The 24,871-nt window shown below is 44.6% G+C and overlaps 1 protein-coding gene across 1 annotated transcript in view; it reads right to left on the bottom strand.

Moving 5' to 3' along the window:
• Positions 1-24,871, bottom strand: part of SLC18A2 (solute carrier family 18 member A2) — a 532,773-nt gene that overhangs the window by 240,665 nt on the left and 267,237 nt on the right. The window lies entirely within an intron of this gene.

The following is a 24,871-nucleotide window of genomic DNA, read 5'->3' as shown; positions in this document are numbered from 1 at the left end:
GTTCTTGAAGAAGAAGTGGCAGATGCAATTAAAGGTCTGAAAAAAGGAAAGGCAGCAGGACCTGATGCTATTCCAAATGAACTATATATGAAACTAAAAAACTCCATACTTCCGCACATAACCAAACTGATCAATTTAATCCTAATACAACAGAAACCAATACCTAATTCATGGAATGATGCTATAATCTCAATTATTCTGAAACCTGGAAAAAACCCACTCAAATGTGAATCATATCGTCCAATATCTCTATTGAACACTGATTACAAAATATTTACAAAAATAATGGCAGCCAGACTAGGAAGAGTACTATCTAACTTACTACATCAAGATCAAAAAGGTTTTATTAAAGGGAGGTACTTACATGAAGTAACGCAAGAACTCCTAACTGCAGTAGACGTTGCTACAAGCAAGAAAATTCCGCTTACTATACTCGCTGTTGATGCCGCAAAGGCATTTGATCGAGTCAACTGGACCTTTCTTGAGAAAGTTATGATCAAAAACAATTCTGGACCACACTTTACAGGTATGATAAACCTGATTTATAAAGATCCAAAATCGAAGGTCCTAATAAATGGCAGTTTGACTGAAAACATAAAAATAACCAGAGGAACGAGACAGGGGTGTCCACTCTCCCCCCTACTTTTCAATTTATATATTGAACCTCTGGCAAACAAGTTAAGAAACAACAACGAAATAACACCTTTCAAGGCTGGCAGTTGGGAAAAAAAAATTGCTCTTTATGCAGACGATTTAATGATCTTTACTGATGATTACCTAAAAGCTAAAGCAAGTATTGAGAAAACTCTAACTACATTCGGTAAACTTTCAGGATATTTGGTGAATCAAACAAAGACAGAAATTATGACATGGAACACGGATTTTCAAAACAACTTCATAAAAAATGAAATCAGGTATTTAGGAATCTTAATAAACCATGACATAGAGAAGATCGCAAACAGGAATTTGAATAAAGTTGCCGGAGATGTAAGAAAGTTACTTGAGACATGGTCCTCTCTACCATTGAGTCTGATTGGGAGATCAAATATAATCAAGATGACCATTTTGCCAAAGTTCACTTTTTTATTTAATACAATTCCAATGGAGTTCGGGAAAGCAGAACTAGCTCGGGCACAAAGAGATATAACAAGCTTCATTTGGGCAGCAAAGGGCACGAGGATCGCATGGAAAAAAATCAGGAGGAGCAAGAAGGAGGGCGGGCTGGCTAGTCCAGACCTGGTGGAATATTGCAGAGCCTTTCAGTTTAAAAACATCAAACCTTTACTGAAAAACCATGAACATTACCCAGCATATTTACAAGTAATCGCAAATTCAGAGGATCATGCATTGTTTAAGTATGGACATCCCAAATACTTCAAAAAAATAAAGCTTAAGATACTGAGAGATGCAGCAAAGATGTGGACACAAATTAGAAGCATACTACATATACCATACTACAGTAAGTGGGCCCCTATTTGGGAATCCCCCGGAATTCCTGAATGCTTAAAAGATACTCTTGCACTAGCATTAAAAAGAGCCGACATCAAATATTGGGGGCAAATACTAGATGGCCCAAATATAAAAACCTGGTTAGAACTTCAAGAACTGTCGAACAACACATTATCCAAATTTAAGTATTATCAAATGTCAAGTTGGTCCAAAACTTTACCGAATATACAAGGCAATGAAAACTTGGAGGATGACATGATCTCAACAACGCGATTACCAAAAGAAGTAGCCAAGTGGTATTGGGCACTGATAATGGCCAACGAAGACAGTGCAAATATGGAAGCTCAAATATGGAAAGACACTGTAATAACAGATCTAGATCTAATATGGGAAAAATCTGTATCTAAATGCTGGTCAACCCTCAAATCCGCGGCTCTGAAGAGGAATCATCTGTATACAATTCACCGAGCATATTGGACCCCCAAAAAACTGTCCAAATTTAAAAATGCTGGTATACGAAAATGCCCTAAATGCGGAGAAGAGAAATCAAATGATATCCATATGTTTAAAAGCTGTCCACATTTGGAAGAATTTTGGAATCAAGTCGGTAAGACCTTGAGTACTATCCTGGCCAAACAACTCACTGTAAGTACAACTCTTACTCTTTTTGGGATTTTGAGCTCCGATAATGAAGGGGGTCTTAATAAAGAACAGGAAAATCTCCTTTTTGTACTAATAGCTCTAGCAAGGAGAGAAATATGTATTAAATGGATAGGACCCTCTTGCCCAACCCACGCAGAATGGCTAAACTCGGCAATTAGAATTAACAAACTTGATAAGCTAGGAAGTGTAAACAAAAGATTTAAGTTTTGGGACATCTTTGAGTCATATTTAAATTCCGAATAAGAACAAACTTAAGTCCTATGATTAAAGCGATCTATCTTCTGGTGGACAAGTAAAGTACTTGCCGAGTAGTCAAGCTGGCTAGCTCCCTCCCGATCCAACTCAAGCCAGAGGCATTGTGATATGTGACGAGCAAAGGAATCTCCTCAAATGGAAAATGGTCAAAACTCCCCAACCAAGAGAGAACAGGGGGCAGTGTCGGTTAAAATAACGAGGCAGAATCCTGGCACTCCACATGCATAAGGATAATCGCAAGATGAGGACAAAAGAAAAAAAAAAAGAGTGTTTAGTAAACTGCAGGTTTGTGAGTGGCTGTGTTTAAATGACAGAGGCTTATTACACAGTACAAATCAAAAAAATCCAAGATAAAATGTGTGCAAATTATGTTTACTAGGGTTTTACTGATGCAGTTGAGTCATAATGTTAATCATGTTGTCATTTGTGTCTATTGTCTTTTTACTTCCAATTGTATTACTATATAACTGTATGCCACATAAGGTACAGACATCATTCAGTCAGGCGATAAGTGGTGCTTTACAGGGATCCTAAAGTAAGAAATAAATATAAAGGCATGAGTTGGGTACATTGCTAGTAAGCCTTCAGTTCGACACAGGCATCTCCAAAGGAGCCAAGTGAAAATTCACCAAACCAAGAACTGAATGAAAACTGAATGGTCGAAAAGTTGCTATGCCATTAAAATTTCATGGACTTTTAATTTACTGGTTTCGGAGTTATGCACTGCGAATCTTTCCTATGAAAAACCCCATGTTAATTTGAGGAAGTGTAAGGTTGTGCACCCCAACCCTATTAAAATTTCTGAGCCATTTGAGCATCTGCCCATTGAATGCTGTTCACCCATGTCTTACACAATATGAATTACTGTGGAGTAAGTTGCCAAACCAACCTGCCGAGTACATGATGTATCAAACATGCATGAAAAATGGCTTAATTACACATGCACTTTTGTAATTTTTAAATAAAACGGTGAGTGTATAGAATGCTCATATTTACTCAATTTAAAGAGAAACATTGCCTCCTTTCTTTGAAAAACTTCCTCCCGGATGGTTATTTTCAAGAGCTGAAATGTTTCAGCTGCCATGGGCGGCTGGGAGCCTCCTGTGATGTGAAACCGAAAGCAAATTACTCCCAGTTTTCTTTCAAAATACAAAAGTATGTGCACGATTAGTACAGCTGGAAATAATCTAAAGTGAGATTTAAGAGTAGAGTGCGCCCCCCCCCCCCTGAGATGGTATCGCGCCCCCCTGGGGGGGCGCGCCCCACAGTTTGAAGAACTCTGTACTAGGGGGAGGGGGTGCTGCTACTGATCGAAGAGCCAGGTCTTGAGGAGTCTTCTGAAGGCCAGTAGGTCTTGGGTCTGCCGTTTGTTGGTGGGGAAGGTGTTCCAGGTCTTGGTGGCGAGGTGGGAGAAGGATCTGCCGCCGGCAGATGTTCTTCGGATGCGTGCATTGTAGCGAGGGCGAGGTCGGTGGAACAGAGCTGGCGGGTGAGGGTGTAGAAGTAGAGTCGTCTGTTGAGGTATGCTGGTCCGGTGTTGTGGAGAGCTTTGTGTGCGTGGATGAGGAGCTTGAAGGTTATCGGGGAGACAGTGTAGGTCTCTCAGGTGGGGCGTGATGTGGCTTCGGCAGGGGATGTCGAGGATCAGACGTGCAGAGGTGTTCTGGATGCTTTGCAGCAAGACCCAGAAGCTTGGCCAGAGTTTCTGGGTAGAGGGCGTTTCCGTAGTCCAGCCTGCTGGTGACGAGGGCCTGTGTGAACGTTCTTTTTGTTTCATTGGGGATCCACTTGAAGATCTTGCGGAGTCTTCGGAGGGTGTTTGAAACAGGAGGATGAGACGGCGTTGACCTGTTTAGTCATGGAGAGGGAGGAGTCGAGGATGGCCCCTCGGTTGCATGCGTGGTCGGTGGGTGTCGGGCTGTTCCATTGTTGTCAGACACCAGGAGTCGTCCCAGGCTGATGGGGTGGAGCCGAGGATGAGGACCTCCGTCTTGTCCAAGTTAAGTTTCAGCCGGCTGTTCCTCATCCATTCAGTGACGGGCTTCATTCCTTCGTGGAGGTTGGTTTTTGCAGTGTGGGGGTCCTTGGTGAGGGAGAGGATCAGCTGGGTGTCGTTGGCGTCGGAGATGATGTTGAGGTCGTGCTGTCGGGCGACGTGTGTGAGGGGTGTCATGTAGATGTTGAAATGAGTATTCCTAATGTTAGTACATCTGGCCCTAAGTTCATCACATGAACAGTGGTAGTTTTATGTGCATCATCTATGGAGGATGAGTGGAATCGTTTTTAACCTCTTGTGAGTTGAGTTTTGTGGCAGGAATTGGCAAAGAATGCGAAGAGGTAATGACCTTCCATTAATTTGAATTCCAGTGTGAATAGGTGACGAGATGGCTGCACCGTCCCAGTGCCAAATTTATGTCAGTAGTTGCAGTGTGGCCTCCTGCACTCAGATTTTGACCCTGGCCAAGAGGGAAGGGCAGAAGAGGGAGAAAGAGAAAGATGGTAAAACAATGTTAAATCGAGAAATGGATGAAAAGGACCTTCAAAAATGAGCTAAAAGTTCAGGAAGTGAGAATTGTAACTTATTATCTGACTTTACCATTAAAGAGGTTTTAAAAATAAAATTCATGTGAGTTTAAGCATGATATATCCAACTGCTCTCAATTCAAGTTTAGCCCTAATTACGTTTAATAGGGTGGCCAGTGTTAGCCAATGGGAGAAATAGGCCTTACAGACGTATCAATGACTTTAGAAGTTTTTCTCTCCCAGGACATTCAAAAGTTAGGAACACATGTCCTACCTTTTAAATGCAATGCACGCTGCCTTTTGGGCCTTTAGGGCCTATCTTAAGGGTGACTAATATTCACTAAAATAGAAGTTTAGGCCTGGCAGTGGCATGTCTGAGACATGGTGTAAAGTGCTACTTTAGTAGGTAGCAAAATGAGCGCTGCAGGGTCACTAATAGCATTTAATTTACAGGGCTTGGATACATGTAGTACTGTACACTAAGGACTTATTTGTAGATTAACTGTGTCAATCAGGTGTGATCCGACTTTGCCATGGATGGGAGGGAGTGCAAGAGCTTTAGCACTGGTAAGCAGTGGTAAAGTACTCAGGTGCAACACCCTGGCATTAGGCAGCACTGATGTTCAGCTCCTAGCAAAATCTGTGCAACTCTATAACATCTTTTTTGCTGGTTTATGGCCTGTATTTCTAGATACCCTTTGACTCTGCTAATGCAGTCTATTTAGCAAAGGGCCATACACCTAGCCTCCATGTCATGGGGTTAGCTTTCATTTACTGAAGTGAAATTCTTAATTCAGGTTTATTTCACAATATAAAAGTCTGACCTTAATTGCTAATGGCATGTCAGTCACAATCTGTTTTCTTTATCTGCACTGTTGATCTTACATTTCTCACCATGGTACATTATGATTTTTATTCCCAAAGCGATGTCACATTAGTGTCAGTATCTTAGAGTGATCTATTATAGTGAACTGGGTGTCGGGTTTTAAGGCGATGGCAGTTTGATGCCCATTTTTAAAGTGATGTCTGAGTCTGATGTAATTTTATAGTTCGATCATCTAATGTTCTACAGTGAAACACAAGTATGTTCAGTATATTATACTTTTGATGCACATCACCATTCCCCTCCACCAACACTCCAATTGAGAGTGTTAGTAACATTTCATAATGGTCCAACATTGTGAATCCTGTTGTTTTCTATACATTGGGTGCATATGCTACTTAACAGTTTATGTCAGAGGGGAGTGTCTCTGAATTGCAGAACTGCATTTAGAACTAACTACATGGAGTAACATTTAAAAAAATACTCCTTTTTTTGCTTTGGTAATAAACAAAATTGCGCAGGTGGCAAACACCACTGATTGTCGTAGCTGCGCTCTCATACATGGCCAGTTTCTTGGTGCATGTACCCTCGCCTGCAATACACAAGGCTGATTATGCCTTCTGATTTGTCTGATATGGTATCTATGTTTCTCTTGCAGTTCAGCCTTTTGAGATTATCTGATTTTGTAATTGCCAGTGCTATAGTGTCTTAATGCACCAAGATGTTGAAGGTTTGGGGCATGAGACCACTTTTGTATTCTTTTTATTTGAAAGCTTCTATTCGAAAAGAAAATTGGAATGTTACTGAAGGTGTAATCCAAAAAGGAAGCTCTATTAGATGAGTATTAAAATGTATGGATGACTGATCTTGTGAGAATCTTCAATGTAGTGTTCTGCGACCCAAAGATTATAGATTTACACTCTGTTAGACTTTATCTGATGATAAAATAATAGAGTTGGGGATCCTACAGAGCTAATTTTGTACAATGTTGTTGTCCTCTTGGTGAAGTACTGAAGTGCAGTGAAGTAATTTTTAATGCATGGGCTGGGAGTTTGTTCACACAAACTCCACAGCTCCATGATGGCTTTACTGAAGACTGGGAAGTTGTTTGGTATCAAAGTTCCCAGCACATTAAACCCAGTCTGATGACAGTGTGGGATTTAACAAAAAATGCACTGAGAGGGCATCTTAGAGATGACCTCTGAAAAATTACCAACCCTGGTGTGGTTCCTGACTGGCTCCCAGCCATCTGCCACCACCAGACAGGTTACTGGACACCTGGGTAGATAGCCTCTGCTTTCTGGGTCTGGAAACAAAGCACATCCTGGGCAAAGGTGTCATGCTTCCTCCCCATGGATGGGCAGGGTCTTCGAAGAGGGAGCTTGAAATGCCTGCCACCTTTGTTAGCGACCCCCAACCTTTTCATGCTTTCAGCAACTAACTCCCAATGGTTCTGACCTCCATTTTGGATGCAAGAACTGTCGGGAAAACCTAGCAAGAAGGGAGGTACGCCCACCTTTGCCAGTCCCACCCCTCAAGGGTGTTAGGCGAAGTGAAGGCCACCCCTCAGTCTCTGCCATCTTGGAGATGGGGGGCCCATCCAATCAGGAAGAGGTCAATGCCCCCTCCCACTGGAGGGTGGCATAATAGGCGGTGTAGACACCACAGGGAAGGGAAACATTGGTCCCAACCTGCTCACCCCTGTGACACCCCTAAATCTAATATTAAGGGGCACCCCTGAACCTTGCTTCTTCAGATTCAACGTGACAAGAAGAAGAAGGATGGAAGAGCCATGCTAAAGAAGAGGAGGACAATGACAAATGCTTTGGCCTCAGCCCTACCAGCCTGTCTCCTGCTCGGAACCCCTGAAACTGGTGTGTGCTACGGCCAGCAGCCTCCAGAACCCTGGCAACCTGCCCTGCCTTGCTAAAAAACATTCTGATCTCTCGTGTACACCAGATTTGTCCAATACCAACCCAAGCCAGGACTCCAGATCCAGCTGGATCTGCAAGTCCTCAGCACTCTGCACCCGCCGCCCCCGGCCTGAGTTCAAGTGGCCCAACACCCCATAGAGGTCCCCCCAGCAATCCTGACTTGTGTTCCAGCAGTGGACGACCTCCACTAACCTTCTCCTCGATGCCTGCAGCCTCATCCTGAGGGTCCTCCTAACCGCAACAAAAACCGGTGATAAGAACCCAACACGAAAGGACACACCTGCACCTGTAGCTCCTGAGACCTGAGGTGCCCAACTGACGGAGTCCTGGTGTCCAGCAAAACTTTGTCTTCATCCTCCAGTTGTTGGTTCCCTTCATCCAGTCCTCTGGCTCCAGTCTGCAGTCATTTCCTGCTACCAATGTCCTCCATTGAAAAGCATTGGACTTCCAACTTATTTATTTATTTATTTATTTATTTTGAGATTTATAGAGCGCCTGGTGACCCGAGGGCATCCCCGCGCTATAAGAATGTGAAATCCAGGACGTGGAAACCAGGAACTATTTGGGGAAGAGGAGGGTTTTGAGTTTTTTGCGGAAAAGTGCGTGGCTAGGTTCCAGGCGCAGCATGCGAGGAAGAGCGTTCCATTTAGAGGCGGCCTTGACTGAGAAGCGGCGGCCACCGGTACGCGACTTCTTGAATCTTGGGACTGTGGCCAGATGTTCGTTGTCCGAGCGAAGGTTTCTGTGGGCTTTATAAGGTGTAATCATATCTTTGAGGGCGGCAGGACCAGCCCCATTGATGAGTTTGTGCGTGATGCACATGGCCTTAAACTCCACTCGCTGGCGGACCGGAAGCCAGTGCAAAGATTTAAGGGCCGGTGTGGTCGGGGCTCTGGGAGGAAGGTTGAGAATGAGTCTCGCCGCGGCGTTTTGTGCACGCTGGAGTTTGGCCAGGGTGGTTTCAGGAGCGCCGAGGTATGCGGCGTTGCCGTAGTCCAGACGTGCTAGTATGAGCCCTTGAACTAGAAGTTTCCTGGACAGGGGGGGCAGGAGGGGGAGGATCTTGCGAATTGAACGGAGAAGGCCAAAGCAGGTCCCCGCGGTCTTGACTGACTGGGTCTTCAAGGAGAGGTCCTGCTCCAACCAGAAGCCCAGTGTTTTAATTTCTGTCTTAGGCTTAGGGATGTCACCGAAGGAATCCGGCCAGACTGAAGGAGGGACGGAGGACCATTTGTTGCCCAGAAGCATGATTTCTGTTTTTGTCCCGTTCAGCTTCAGAGAGGATTCGCACATCCAGGTATGTATGTCTTGCAGGCAGTAAAGTAGGATTTCAGGGTTATTGTCCAGCTGGGAAAGAGAGACGACGAGTTGGGTGTCGTCGGCATAATTGACTATTTTTATCCCATAGGGGGTAACCACATCCTCTAACGGGGCCATGTAGACATTAAACAGGGTGGGACTAAGCGAGGACCCCTGGGGCACACCACATGTGAGCGGAAGGGGGTCTGAGCGGGAGTTGCCGTCCCACACCTGAAATGAGCGACCCGAGAGGAAGGATTTGATCCAAGCATGTGCGGTGCCCACAATTCCTGCCTTGGCCAGGCGATGGAGGAGGACACGGTGGTCCACCGTGTCGAATGCGGCACTGAGGTCCAGGAGGATCCAACACCTCCTGAGCACCCTGCACCTGGCCCCTCCTGCGTCACTGGTGGTGTGGATCTGGTGCCAACCTGAGACCCCCTTTGCCTAATCTTAACCCCAGGGCCTTGACCTCCGAGAGCAAGTGGCCTGCCCGTGAGCAGCCCCAACTGAGGCTAACATTTACACCCTGCACACTGCACCCGGCCCCTTGAGTGCCAACCTGAACCTTGGGGAACATTGGCTCTACCCTCCAAAATTCCAACCCTGAAACCGTTTACTTACTTGTAAACTTATCACTTCGTTTTTCTCCGTAGGACTGAATGGTGAGTTTTCTCTTAAAATTCTTGTATTGAACTGTTTTGTACTGCAACAAAAAGTAACTTAATGCCTTCACAAGGGTTAACCCGTTTCCAAATGTCCTGTGTTGTTTGAACTGTGTTAGGAGTGTGTCTCATGCTAAACTAGGAAAGTAATCTCAAAGTAATCCAAAGGTAATCTATAAGTAATTTCAAGTGTTTTTGAAATGTTTACACATTATTTTCTCACCATCAACAGTAATCTGAATGTTTCTACAAATCCAGTGTTCCCTGTATTTTTAAAAGTAACATTCTATGAAGAGTTTAGCTTACCTGCTAATAAGTAAATCTTAGTTCTAGAAATATAACAATAAATTAACAACTTTTTGTACAAACAATTTTTCTGGATTCAGTCTTTGAGTTTGTGATATCATTTCTTGCCTGAGTGTGTACAACAAATGCTTAACACTAACCTCTGATAAGCCTGACTGCTAAACCACACTACCACAAAAGAGAGTAAAGTATTATCTACTTTAGCCTCTGCTGTATACACTACCACAAAAGGGAGTAAAGTATTATCTACTTTGTCCTCTGCTGTACCACTGGACTCTGTGCATACTATACCTTACTGTGGTGTCATACATACAGAGCCATCTTCCTACTGTGCTTGAAAGGAGTTATTGTCAACTATGAGATATGTGATATTATTCTTATTGCCCAAGTTTTAAAAAACTGCTTGCCCTTGTTTATTTTTTACTCTTGCCAGTTTACGAAGAGCTTGAAATCCTGGCAAGAGAAATTCAGTTTCACACCTTGTTCCTTGTAAACATACATAGTCAAATTTGAAGAAGTAGACCAGAATTTCTGCATCTTCTTTTGAGACTGCCACTGTTCCAGGAGCAAACATGTTTTATGGTTTGATCCACACAGGAGGAAGGAAGTCAGGCTTATTCTGGGCATTTATAGAATGGGGAAGACAGTCGCAATTTCCCCATTTCCTGAGGGATCAGTGGCAGATTAGATTTTTTTGGGTAATTATTGGAAAATTTGATCTCCAATTTTTGATTCAGACGTTTTCTTTGCTGTTTGCACTGACTGCGTCTTTCAAAATCAATTAAGAGAGGCTTTTTTAATTCCAAATGAGTCTGCGCTAACTTGATTCAATTTCTCGTAGTTTTTTTGACTGTTTGTCTGTGTTGGTTGAAGAATTAGAAGATAACTCTCTATAGTTGGTTTGTTAATTTTAAACCACCCACTCAAAGTTGCTTTTTTGGGTTGATTTCCTCTGTGATCCTGGTAGACTGAGTTTCACCTCTAGTTTGCAGTGGGATATATTCTACAGCTGTATTGTTTGTTGTTTTTATACGGCTGAGGTCCAGATAGGCTTTCAAGAGTGTAAACAGATTTTTGAGTTGAAGACACCGAATTGACCCCTTTGATTTGTATTCACAAATCAAGATTAGTTGTTTTGATTGTTCTGTGGGATCTGAGCTATGTTTTGAGTTATATGAATTTGTAGGCATGCTAGGGTGGTAAAATCCTTTCAGTGGGTAGTTAAAATTTGAGTAAGAGGTATGTACTTAAAAGGGCACAGGCTCTCTTTGTGGGAGGAGAATCCATATTGTAAATAATTATCCTTTTGTTTGTAAGTCAATAGTTTGATGAGGGGTCCAATGATTTTGTGCTCTCATGTTCCTCCATTTCCAGAGCATGATCTGGTTTAACCACTTCGCTGCGAGGAAAATTCAGCCCCAGTGCGAGGGGGGGCAGGGTTGGACGTGGTGCTCCCATACTCAGGACGGCTCCCGGCTGTCATAAATCACGGTGGGCGTGTGCTCATGACGGCCGGGAGCTGTACGAACTCCGCCCACTGATTAATTCTCTCACACAGGCGGGGAATTAATACTTCATGGCCCGAGCAGCAACTTTCGGACGGCTCCCGGCCGTCATGAGCACACACCTACTGTGACTCATGACGGCTGGGAGCCGTCATGAGCGCTCAAGGAGTTAAAATGTTCCCTGGCATGTTGATCCAATGCCGCCTTTTAGACAGAACTGAGTTAGTCTGATGTTGTGGAATATATACTGCCTTCATTTAAAAGTTATGATGGGTCTCCTTCCCTCTGGGTGAGTCACTCCTCCATGTATTTTGGGACTCTTCTTATTCGGAATTTAATTTAGGCCTAGGAGGAGTACTTGAAGGTATTGCTGGTCGGGTGAGTTACATTGAGTTTTAATGATTGGTTGGCTATGTAGACTTGGTTGTTTGCTTTAGTCTCGTCACACTCTTTGCCTTTTGTGCAGTAAGAACTGGATACACTATTATGGGGTTGCTAGACTTTTTCACTGCTCTATTAGATGTGTGAACGGTTAGCATTTTAATATGTGTTTTCCTTAATCTCTTCTTTAGCCTTTTTGTAAGATGCCGAGGATGTTGTATAGTCATTTCAATGCTTGTTGTGGTGTTGATTTTTAATTTGGATGTATTTTTTTCTATTGATGACTGTTGTGACCCTAGTAATGAAATCGTGTTTTCATCAGCGTCATTATGTATGTGTGTCTCAGTTGTGATCCTCAAACCAGGTTTGTTTTTATTCCTGAGCTAGCTCTTGAAAAAATGGTGAAGAAGGTGTGCAATTATCTTCTACATCATTGAGAAGGTAAACCTCAGATACAATCCTTGGTTGTTTAGTAAATGCTAGAAGAGTGATGACATGGGCTGTGTCTCTGGTTGTGTTCTTTCTTTAAGTTGTTTACTGTCGAATTAGGGTACTCAAGAACTCAGAAAGGACTTTAAGCTTCTTAATTCTCTTGGAACTAAAACATGTTTCCTGATTTATTTTCTCCATCGATGGACTAACTTGAGTTAAGATTTTATTTATGCTGTTTTCCTTTTTTTCTAGTTCAAAAGTTGCACTGGCTAATGTCTGGAGCACTTGGACCTGGGCGTCTAATTTGATCAATTGAAAATGTAAATCTTTTGAGGATTTGTATACTGTTGACAATAATGTTGGCCATGTCTCTTGTGGAGTGCTTGAATTGTGCTGTTGTTTTTGCTCTACTGCAGGTGAGAGCACTAGGTCTTCCTTCTTAATCAGATTCTTAAATGATGATCTTACTTGAAGAGAAGGTTTTGGGGAATACACAGGCGAGTGCACCTCTAAGCGGCGCTATGAATTTTGAGATGGATTCATATTCTCTGTGGTCTGGATGTCTGTTGGAGTTAAAGTGATTACCAAGTCATTGTGATGAGGGGGTAGGAATAATGTAAGGCTTTCAGATCTACTGCGGATGACAAGTGTGAAATGTTCTTGTTCGTTCTGCAACTTATGTGACAGTGTTAGTATTGGGGTGGTGACCTGTGAGAGCTAGTTTGAAAAGGCCTGTTGTGCTTGTCGCGAATGACAATATTCCTCGAACCACATAATCATAGTTGCCGGTTAAGAATCAGCTGTTGCTCTAGCTCAAGTATGTTTGTTTATTGAAAGTTTTGTGTTTGATTCACCAGCTTTCTTTTGTTTCCTCTGTTTAAATTACTTGTGTGGAAGGGCGCTTTCTGTTTTTAAGCCCCCTGAGCGCATTGCTGGGAGACCTCTGCTCAGGATGTTTAACCTCTCTAGGTATTGGCTGGGTTTAAATTTGGAGTGGTGCAGGAGATAACAAGAGGTGTAACACACGTGTTATTGTTTAGGAACCACCATTTTCAATGGAACACCTACCATTTCTTATGTAATGCTTGAAGTGCTATTTATTTAAAGAGTTTTATATAGCTCTGGCTAGACCCGAAGGCATCAGAGCGCTTTACATGAGAATCAACAATGTAACAGAAAAAGATCAACAAGTACACAATACATCAAAAAATAGGCAATACAATTAGGCGAGGAGAGAAAGTAGAGAGAAAAGTAGTGGAGGGGACAGGGGAGGTAAAAAAGGGGGGAAAAGGGAACAGACAACAAGGAGAGACGAAAGGAAGTCTGTCTAAAGACCGACTGGGCAGGTGACGACCAAGGAGGGAATCCACGGCCCATCTGCCCTATAGCTAAACGAGGGAGCTCCATCGGGCATCAGACAAAATATTGAGCAAAATCTTTAGCTTTGCACTTAGCTAAAGTAATTGTAATTGTAATTGTAAAGGTTTTTCTATAGCGCATGGCTACTCAGAAGCATCCCAGCGCTTGATGTTAAACAGAAGAAAGTGGACATCAGAAACCTAAAATACAGAGGACCAACTTATCTAAATCTTAGGGAACAGTACTGTTTTTAACTTTTTGCGAAATGTGAGCAAGTTAGGTTCTTGACGGAGTGGAGAAGGGAGAGCATTCCACAACTTGGCCGCATTTCGCGGAAAGAGACGGCCCCCTGTTCGGGCCCTGTTGGTCCTGGGGATTATTAGAAGGTTTTGCTGGTTTGAACGAAGATCCCTAGATGGTTTATATGGTCTGACCATGTCATTTAGAATGGGAGGGCCCTTCCCGTAAAGAGTTTTATGGACCAGACAGAGGGTCTTGAAGTGGACCCGCTCCTTTACTGGAAGCCAATGCAGGGTCCTCAACGAGGGTGCAGCTGATGCACGGCGGCTGGTACCAGTAAGTAACCTTGCTGCAGAGTTCTGGGCAGTCTGGAGTTGTCGGGTGACCGAGGCGGGGGCTCCTAGATAGAGTGCATTCCCATAGTCCAGCCTAGAAAGAATAAGGGACTGGACTATGGTTTTCTTGGCTGCTTCGGGTAGCTGGGGAAGGATTTTACGAATTGTCTTCAGCAGGCCAAAACAGGTGGCCACTGTCTTTCTTGCCTGGGTTTTAAAAGACAATTCCATATCAAGCCAGAAGCCGAGGCTTTTTATCTCGGACTTTGGAGTGTGCCCGAGACCCATGCAGGAGGGCCACCGGGTGGAATTATTAAAGGTGGCTTTTTTTCCTAGAAGCATCAGCTCAGTTTTCCCCCCATTCAGCTTCAGATGGGACGCATCCATCCATTTCGCAACCGCCTCCAGGCAACTGCAAAGGTTTGTCGGAAGGGGTTCCACCTGATTTAAGGAGACCACTAGCTGAGTGTCATCAGCATAGCTTACTAACTGGATTCCAAAGGGGGCCACTATCCCTGCTAGAGGCACCATGTACACATTAAACAGTGTGGGGCTAAGGGATGAACCCTGTGGTACCCCACACTGTAATGGTACTGGAAGGAGCAGCTGGTTTCTGAGAAAACCTTAAAAACTCTGTCGCTGAGAAAAGACCCGAGCCACATAAGGGCCTTGCCTGTGACTCCGATCCTTTCAAGGCGAGATAGAATAACACGGTGGTTAACCGTGTCGAAGGCGGCGCTGAGGTCCAGGATGATAATGGCCGCGCTGCCACCTGCGTCCAAAATCCTCCTGGAAACCTCAACCACCCTCAACAGAGCTGTTTCGGTTCCCTGTCCTTTCCTGAATCCTGTTTGAGTGGGGTGCAGCAAATCATAGGTCTCCAAATAAGCTGCCAGCTGTTTATTCACCCATTTTTCGGTAAGCTTACTGATACCAGGAAGAAGGGAAATGGGGCGGTAGTTGGAAAAATCATCAGGATCGAGATTTGGTTTTTTCAACAGGGCCTTTACCATGGCTAACTTCCAGTCTTGTGGTACTATACCAGATTCCAGCGAAGTGTTAACTAAGTTAATGATGTGCTTGCTGACATGGGGTAGAGCCAGTTTTAGTATGGTCATAGGAGCAGGATCAAGCGGGGAACTGCTTTTTATGGAGTTGAAAAGAGGGGGTAAAAGTTCTGCCCTGAGCGGAGAGAAAAGTGAGAGGTGAGGAGCAATAGAATCAGTGTCACCTGTCAGAGAAGGGTTTGATTCAGCCACAGATCGGGGAGGGAGAGAGAGAAGGATATTCTAGATTTTTGTGGCAAAAAAGCTTGCAAGTTTATTGCAGAGAACACCAGATTCCTCAGGAGATAGTTCTGATGATGGTGGGTCAGGGGCTTTTACCAGAGTTTTTACTATCTTGAACATCTCTCTAGGGGCAATAGCAGATTTCTCGATTTTTTCTGCATAAAAGGTAGATTTGGCTATGTTGAGGGCAGATTTATATTTCTTTATGATAGATCTGTATTTATTTTTCTTCTCCTCGTCAAAATGTTTTCGCCACTGCCTTTCCTCCCGTTTGCATTCCTGTTTAAGGGACCTTAGGTCTGAGTTAAACCAGGGCTGTTTATTAGGACCTTTTTTATTTGTGATACATTTTTTTGGGAGCACACTATCCAGTGATTGCTCGATCCATCGGTTGAAGTCTGTATTCGCCCTATCGATGTTCTGATTTGCCAGAGGTTCATTCTGCTTCAATGATTCTATCCAATCATTTGATTCTAGTTTCGTCCAGCGCCTACCTAAGGCTTTATGAGAAGGTTTAAAGGAGCTGGATCTATTTATTTTCCATGAAAAAGGGATTACCATATGGTCTGACCAGGGAATTGGGTATGGTTCAGCTGAGGTCAATTCTACAACGTTGGAAAATATGGGGTCTAAAAGATTCCCTTTGGAATGAGTAGGATGCAGGACTATCAAATTTAGTTCACAGGCGGCTAAATCTTTCGTTAATTCCAGTGCGATGGTATCCGAAGGATTGTTGAAATGGAGGTTCAGGTCTCCTAACACTATAAAGTTAGAGACCGTACTGGCTAGCTCCAGGGTGGTTTCGATTAGCCCTTCTACAAATTGACCTATCAAGCGAGGTGGACGGTAAATTAGAAGACCAGAGAGTGACAGTTCTGAGGATAGTGTGATGGAGAATTGTGTACTCTCACAGTCTGGGATAGCACTGTCATTCATACGGCAAATAATGTGTTCCCAATAGAGAATAGCGATCCCTCCACCAACCTTAGGTCCTCTATCCCTATGTTGGATCAGATATCCAGAGGGAAGGGCTCGGACAATGTCGGGGCCGGAAGTAGATCCAAGCCACTTTTCTGTTAAAAAAAGAATATCTAGGTCCAAATCTTCAATTAGTAGGGAGATTTCTATGGCATGTTTTGGTAAAGAGCGGCAGTTAACCAATGCCATTTTTAAAGCGACCTCAGCTTTTCTTGTTTTAGGAGTCTGTATTGTTTTAATGGTAGCCTTAGTTGCCCTAAAGGAGCAATGTTTGCAAGAGAGGCAGCCAAGCGCAAGGTCCACAGAGTAGCTGCAGGAAAATGGAAGTACCCTCTTTAAGGAAAGGAGTGCCAAGCGTGAATATGTTAGGGGAGGTGGGGCTGGTGTGACAGGGGTCCTGGGCCGTGGGCCTGACTGGGCGCGAACGGGCGCAAACGGGCAGGACTCTGGCACAACTCCGGCGCAGGCCTGGCGCGTCCGCAGTACACGTCCGCTGCGCGGAGTCATGACCGTTCTTTTTATAGCGCTGCTAGAGCGCTCGATTCGCCTGGCCCACACCCAATATGGTCGCCAAGATCGAATCCCAGCCCTCGGCGTCGATGCTCGGCCGAGGGCGGTCCGGGGGTAGGGGAGGGGGGGGAGGAGCACAAAGCGTTTAGGAGCGCTGAGGGGTCTCCAATCTCGAGCGCTTTTTAGTCAAGCGCTATCGAGCACGCTAGTAAAATGCACAATTTATCAATTTAAAAATGCTTCTTAGTCAAGCATGAGCAACAAACAAAGTAAAATACAGATTCTAAGGTGCCTAGTAAAGTGAAAGATAGAGACCTCCCGGATTCTGCCTCAGGAGGGAAAGGTTTCTTCTGTTTGGTTATCGCTAGAAGATAGTCCCTATTTCCTTTTTATAGCGCTGCTAGAGCGCTCGAATCGCCTGGCCCACACCCAATATGGCCGCCAAGATCGAATCCCAGCCCTCGGCGTCGATGCTCGGCCGAGGGCGGTCCGGGGGTAGGGGAGGGGGGGGAGGAGCACAAAGCGTTTAGGAGCGCTGAGGGGTCTTCAATCTCGAGCGCTTTTTAGTCAAGCGCTATCGAGCACGCTAGTAAAATGCACAATTTATCAATTTAAAAATGCTTCTTAGTCAAGCATGAGCAACAAACAAAGTAAAAAACAGATTCTAAGGTGCCAAGTAAAGTGAAAGATAGAGACCTCCCGGCTTCCACCTCAGGAGGGAAAGGTTTCTTCTGTTTGGTTATTGCTAGAAGATAGTCCCTATTTCCTTTTTATAGCGCTGCTAGAGCGCTCGATTCGCCTGGCCCACACCCAATATGGCCGCCAAGATCGAATCCCAGCCCTCGGCGTCGATGCTCGGCCGAGGGCGCTCCGGGGGTAGGGGAGGGGGGGGAGGAGCACAAAGCGTTTAGGAGCGCTGAGGGGTCTCTAATCTCGAGCGATTTTTAGTCAAGCGCTATCGAGCACGCTAGTAAAATGCACAATTTATCAATTTAAAAATGCTTCTTAGTCAAGCATGAGCAACAAACAAAGTAAAATACAGATTCTAAGGTGCCAAGTAAAGTGAAAGATAGAGACCTCCCGGCTTCCGCCTCAGGAGGGAAAGGTTTCTTCTGTTTGGTTATCGCTAGAAGATAGCCCCTATTTCCTTTTTATAGCGCTGCTAGAGCGCTCGATTCGCCTGGCCCACACCCAATATGGCCGCCAAGATCGAATCCCAGCCCTCGGCGTCGATGCTCGGCCAAGGGCGGTCCGGGGGTAGGGGGGGGGGAGGAGCACAAAGCGTTTAGGAGCGCTGAGTGGTCTCTAATCTCGAGCGCTTTTTAGTCAAGCGATATCGAGCACGCTAGTAAAATGCACAATTTATCAATTTAAAAATGCTTCTTAGTCAAGCATGAGCAACAAACAAAGTAAAATACAGATTCTAAGGTGCCAAGTAAAGTGAAAGATAGAGACCTCCCGGCTTCCGCCTCAGGAGGGAAAGGTTTCTTCTGTTTGGTTATCGCTAGAAGATAGTCCCTATTTCCTTTTTATAGCGCTGCTAGAGCGCTCGATTCGCCTGGCCCACACCCAAAATGGCCGCCAAGATCGAATCCCAGCCCTCGGCGTCGATGCTCGGCCGAGGGCGGTCCGGGGGTAGGGGAGGGGGGGAGGAGCACAAAGCGTTTAGGAGCGCTGAGGGGTCTCTAATCTCGAGCGCTTTTTAGTCAAGCGCTATCGAGCACGCTAGTAAAATGCACAATTTATCAATTTAAAAATGCTTCTTAGTCAAGCATGAGCAACAAACAAAGTAAAATACAGATTCTAAGGTGCCAAGTAAAGTGAAAGATAGAGACCTCCCGGCTTCCGCCTCAGGAGGGAAAGGTTTCTTCTGTTTGGTTATGTAAGTGTGGTAGAGAGAAATCTGTTTTGTTTTTGTTGTGTCAAGTCAATGCAAATTATGAAAGGGTTTGAAAGCAATGATCAGAACCTTCAGATAGCTGTGGGCATGCAATTGTGCAGTTAATATTGCTTGAGGTCGCTTGGACTTTCCGAGAAACAATTTTGTGGAGTTGGAACCTCCTCTTGGCTGAGTGATAATTCAATTTTGAAGTGGGATCTGCTGGCGACTTCTGCAAAACACACCCGGGCCGCCTTCCTTTGGGCAGCACCACGTATGCGCACTGTAGCCGAGTATCCTCCCTCCCTTGGCCCTGTGGTAGATGCCTAGCAGGTAGGAAGTCAGGTATCCAACAGCAACGGTGTACCTGAAGAACATGGGGGCTTGGATGGGGACCCTGAATGGAGAACCAAACACCAAGGTAGGGCCCAGCGTGGTAGGGAAGCCAGCAAGAGGCTAGCAGGAGGCCGGTAGCAATGCTGTATGTATCCCAATTCCTGCAAATCCCATAATTCTGGCCTTTCTCCATGACTGGCCTCTTGTGATGCAGAGAGGCTGTGGCAGTGGTAGTGAGTCAGTGGAACTGTAGAGCAGCAAAGCTGGTTGTGCTGCTACAGTTTAGGGCAGCCGATGTGTCATCATCCAGAGGCCATGGATGAATGTGGGTGGCTGTGGGATGTGGAGAGCGATGGCAGAGGCCTAATCAGGCTTGCCGGGCTGAGCTCTTTAAACTGACTGCCAAAACTGAGGGCCCATTGCTGTTTCATCAATGATGTCATTTGAGATATGATAAGTGATGTCATCAATGATGTAATTGAACATGTCATGGGTGATGTAACATGTGAGGTCAGAAGCAGTGCATGGGGAAGGCACAAGTTAGAGTTAGCTAAGTAAACTATAACTGTTACATTTCAGTATTTTTTTAGTTTAAAATGATATTTGTAACTGACATTTTCCACCTTACTTTAACCACACTTTATCCTGTGTTTTTCTACGTGACCAAGACCCCGGTCGAAACGTTGTATTTAGGCTGACAGCCTGTTTCTTTTTAATGCGCAGTAAAATACAAATCTCACTGTTTTCTGGAGTGCCGCCTTTCAATGTGCAATAATGTAAGAGTAGTCCTCATTTACTGGCTATCACCACACAAACTAGCAGAGCGTTACAAGAAAAGCTGGAACCATGTTAGAACAACATATATTGACTTGCTTAGTTACTTATAAAGTGTTCCCCACAAAGGCACGGTTTGGTCTTTAAACACGTGCATACATATAATGTATACTATGGTAATATAACTTTTCTTTGTAACTCGTACACCTTTGCCAATGCTCCTTAATGTACTGTGGTCTTTTTGCAACTGCTTCTATTGCCAAAGTCAAACATAGTCACTGGCGAACTAACAAGGTCTATCCACTGACAGGTCTGCCCTGAAGAAGCCCAGCTCATGGAACTCTAATATGCCTGAAACTATTCTTTCCATTGATGTCTGAATAGGCGGTTCACTTATGAAATGCCAGGTCAGTGTTTCTATCCAGCTGGAGTTGTGGTGCAGTCATAAAGAGCCATAACCCCTTAATCGCATTAACGATGGGAGGTAATCTTTACCTGGTCACCAAAATAATCCACCATACGGTTAGTGCAGCAGCTACAGAGTTCTGTGTGCAATCTTCAGGTCACAGCCTAGATGCCTGGAGGGGCGATTTGGACTTTCAGACTCAGCTTGTCAAGAAAATACTATTGAGATGGAATCAGAAATAACAGTTGGGTGCAACACTGCAAAGCTGCAAAATTGTGGCAGCAAGCACTGTAAAGATAGCAGTATCACCTTCAAAGCAAGTCACACAATTTTCCTTTCAAGTGGTAGGGTACCAAATAGGAACAGGTAGTACTCGAAGAAGTATCTGGAAGTAAAACAATGACTACATTATAATGGAGGGTAGGAGAGTGATTTGGCCCCATCTATTAAAGCCCAAAGAAGTATGCTTTTGTGATGTTACCAAACCCAGGACAGACCGTAGCAGGCACAGGAGACAAACATTTTATTATATCCAAACGTAAGTTGTTGCTAATAAATGTTCGGAAATAAGAGCAGTTAGTTAATTGGATTCCAAGGACCATATTGCAAATATTTTTTGCTGCTTGTTTAGTATGGAAATGGCACCAATTCTGCCCCAATCCATGTCACAAATTTTTTTGGGAACTTGGGCAAAATGGAGGAAACATATTAAGAAATCATAGATAATGCAAATATAGCTTATAAATCATTTGTAAATGAGTAACAGAGTTTTGAACAATGAAAACATTGTCCCCAAATGACATTTCATAAAAATAAAACATATGTAACAAAAAAAGAAAAAAAATAATTTTACGAAAACATTCTCACTGCTTGAACTTTTGAAAAGTGAGAACGTAAATAGCTAGAAATAGTGCAAAATCTGTTTGTCATATTTACCCTGGTGTAAATACAGTTTGCTCCATTCTCTTTTACACTAGCAGCAAAAATGGTGCAAATTATTTTTCCTAGATCTTTTTGCTCAGTGCCACTTTGGTGTAATATAGAGAGCAGTGCTGGTCCGGGAGCCTACCCCGGCCCCGTTCGTCCTGGCAAGGTCTGCAGGACTCCGGGAGCCCACCCCGGTTATGTAGCGCGTGGAGACGCCGCGCTATGAATATCCCCGATGCGAGCTGGGAGCCCACCCCAGTCGCGTATGCTGTGAGGAGTGATCTGAGAGCTGCGGGGGACGTTATACCTACGTGGTGAGTGCTCGAGAGTACGCTATTGCGGTCCCGGTTGCTGGGGGAGCCCACGTGGATGTGAAGAAGTCCAAGTCTCGTGTAGTGTGAGATTTCGGTGGCGGCCATTTTGAAGTCAGGCGCCTGCACCTATCCCCTGCAAGGAATCCCTGGCGTCCATTTTGGAGACAGGCGAAGCATTGGAAACTCATAAAACATTGGCAAATGTAAAGTGAAAAGTGCTCTTCTTCAAGAAACAAGAGCAAGTGCTTTGGTTACAGTATTCGGAGGGTGTTTCTTTCAAGTTATAAGAGCAACCTTGGCAACTGCAAAAGTAGAAAGTGTTTCTTCTGAGGACTAAGAGCGTTTCACAGATTTCATACCTGCATGAGACCCGTACAATGAACTGTCCATTGTGAGGATGTTAAGTGACCTTCATGTGCAGTTTTGGGCCTGTGCAAATACTTGCTGCTGAGGTGAGTCGCAGGGAGATACCTGTGTGTTCTGTGTCTCTTACCCAGCATTTTCATATCAGGAATATTTTGCCGCACTATAATGTCCACTACACCGCCACCTCAACAGGGCCCAGCGCCAGCAAATACTGGTCATATGGGGATGCTGGGAATCACTTTCTTGCACCCACCTGATCCTCTGGTCCTTGAAACAGGAGGAGGAATGGGTCTTCGATGCAAAGAGTGGCTTGAGGACTTCGAAGACTTCATGAAAGGGTCACACGTGACCGAAGAAGGACAACAGTTGATACCGTTGCGCAATTTGATAGGGAAGGACGTCGGCCAGATCATAAAAGAGCTACCAGCGGCAGTTGCGTTGTCCTACGCTGATGTGTGTGAGGCACTAAATCGAAAATTTCTGCATAAAAAGAACATTGACTATGAATGGTACACGTTCAACTTAGCGGCTCAAGAGAAAGAAGAGCCCATGTGTGTTTTCATCACGTGCCTTAGACGTTTGGCTCGCTATTGTGATTTTGATTCTTTTTCGACAGAAGATGCTCTTCACCTGAGAACTATTGAAGGGTGTCAGTCGTAGTCACTGCGCAGATGGCTACTAAAAGAAAGTTATTCATTAGATGAAATTGAAGAGATGACGCGAATACATGATCAGGCTGAAGAACACGCTAAGAAAATGGAAGCGGGCGGAGTGAAAAACGAGAGCAAGCATTCAGACTCCAGTCTCGTGGCACACGCAAGTACTCGCCTACGAAACCGAGGTCCTCCAGGTCCAAAGGTCAACGCCAATCTGCAGGCTATCGACATCGCAGCTCAAGCACAACCAACAAACGACAAGAGCGCCAACTCCAGTGTCATCGCTGTGGGTATGACTTCCCTCACGTGGACGCCTGCCTGCGCTGGGTCAAAAATGCAGGAAGTGTGGGGGAGAAAATCACTTTGAGAACGTATGCAGCTCGTCGAGGAAAGACAATCGCAGCAAGATCATGGAAGACAATCTCGACCCATGAGCAACCATTATCATGCCAAAGCGGTACGTGACTGCAGAGATTCATCTACGGGATCGTCTCACTCCAGCTGCCAGTCTCGTAGAACAGGTCAGTCCCGGCAGTCGTCTTCACAATAGTCACGGTCACTGTCACCCATCTCACAAGACAGTGATGAATATATCTGTATGGTTGCTGACCCAGATCGCCTGAAGAAATATCCTCGAGTTAACATCAGGATTGGCACTCATTGGGCCAAATTTGTGTTGGACAGTGGAGAGTCTCTCAACTACATACCAGTGGCTGAATATCACAGGATGGAAAGACCACCCCAGCTCAGCAAAGCTCATGTGCGAGTTTACACGTGGATGTTCAAGAAACCACTTCCTTGCCTAGGGAAATTTCCAACCAACCTCACATATCAAGATCGCACCATATTGGCGTACATTCATGTCATTGATGAATCCTGAGGCGGACTGTCTTCTAAGTGTTCCCACTGCTGAACGACTTAAATTAGTGGACATACTGTACAAAGTTGATGGTGAACTTGATGTTGTTCAAAAATTTCCCAAACTGTTCAAGGGGCTAGGAAAAAGGGCTCATTGTCAGATCAGGCTACACATAAATGAACAGGTAACCCTGATAGCCCAACACCACAGAAGAGTCCCCTTTCATCTTCAGCAAGCCGTAGAAAAGGAACTGCATGATTTACTAGAAGCTGACATCATTGAACGAACTGAAGGACCCACACCCTGGGTTTCTCCTGTAGTAGTTGTACCAAAAAAAAGAAGAGACTGACTAAGTTTGTTTGTGTGTGGACATGAGTGCACCCAACACTGCTATTGAGAGGGAACGACACCCAGGACCGCACATTAGTGACATGATTGCTTCCTTAAATGGTGCCAAAATATTCTCCAAACTAGACCTTAACAAAGGCTATCATCAACTAGAACTGCATGAAAGGTCCCGATATATTACGACTTTTTCAACTCACATAGGCCTGTTCAGGTACAAAAGACTGAGCTTTGGGTTTTCTTCAGTGGCTGAAATCTTTCAGAAAGCCATCAGAAAGATCATTCATCCTGTCCCAAATGCTCTAAACTACAGTGATGACATCTTGATCTACGGATCAACAACACAAGACCATGACACAGCATTGGACCGTGTCTGTCGCGCCCTCATAGAAGCCAACCTCACGCTAAACAAAGAAAAATGTGAGTTTCACAAGTCAACCCTAAAATTCTTTGGCCATATCTTCTCTGGTACAGGAATGAGACCTGACCCCGAAAAAGTTGCCGCTCTCAAAGACACTCCAAGTCCCCGTGATGCTGGGGATGTGCGTTCATTCTTAGGGATAGCAAGCTACTGTGCCCGATATATCAAAGATTATGCTACCATCAGCTATCCTCTCAGAAGACTCACCAAACAAGGGCATCCGTTTCAATGGTCCTCTAAATGTGAACAAGCTTTTAAAGAAATCAAAACGGCTGTTGAATCAGCAGACAACCTGGCTTATTTTGACCCAAAAAAGAAGACAGAGATCACAGTCGATGCTAGCCTTGTGGGATTGGGAGCCATCTTAGCTCAGTATACCACAGACAGTGACCAACGATACATAATTGCATATGCCAGCAGAAGTCTATCAGACACGGAGAAAGCATATTCTCAACCCGAGAAGGAAAGCCTGGCCGTTGTGTGGGCTTGTGAACACTTTCACATTTTCATATATGGAAAGTACTTTACGTTGATTACGGATCATCAAGCTCTAATCGCCATATTTGGCAATCCCAGAGCCAAAATGCCACCAAGAATAGAGCGATGGGTCTTCGTCTCCAAGAGTACACATATACCATTGTG

The sequence above is a fragment of the Lissotriton vulgaris genome, chromosome 5, assembly GCF_964263255.1.
Source record: "Lissotriton vulgaris chromosome 5, aLisVul1.2, whole genome shotgun sequence".
NCBI lineage: Eukaryota > Metazoa > Chordata > Amphibia > Caudata > Salamandridae > Lissotriton > Lissotriton vulgaris.
This window is presented reverse-complemented; position numbering and strand designations above follow the sequence as displayed.